Genomic DNA, 283 nt, shown 5'->3' with positions numbered 1-283 from the left:
GGATCTGCATGCTTCTCAAAATCATATCCCCTCCTTCTCCTGAGTGCATGAGTTTGAAAGATCCAAATCTCTCCTGGTAGCCCCACTCTAAAGGGTCCTAGGACAGGCCACTGGGGTGGAAACACTAGCAGAGACTTCAAAACATAGCCTGTCTCCCTTTTCTGTAAGAGAGAAAGGGGAGTGAAATTGCCCCAGAACAGTCACTTTGAAAGGTAAGAATCACTCATGGAGCATCTCTCTGTCTTTGGTGGTCTGCAATAACTAGATGCTTGTTTTGATGTTC

This window comes from Egretta garzetta, unplaced genomic scaffold (assembly GCF_000687185.1).
Source record: "Egretta garzetta isolate BGI_Z169 unplaced genomic scaffold, ASM68718v1 scaffold33, whole genome shotgun sequence".
Classification (NCBI taxonomy): Eukaryota; Metazoa; Chordata; class Aves; order Pelecaniformes; family Ardeidae; genus Egretta; species Egretta garzetta.
This window is presented reverse-complemented; position numbering follows the sequence as displayed.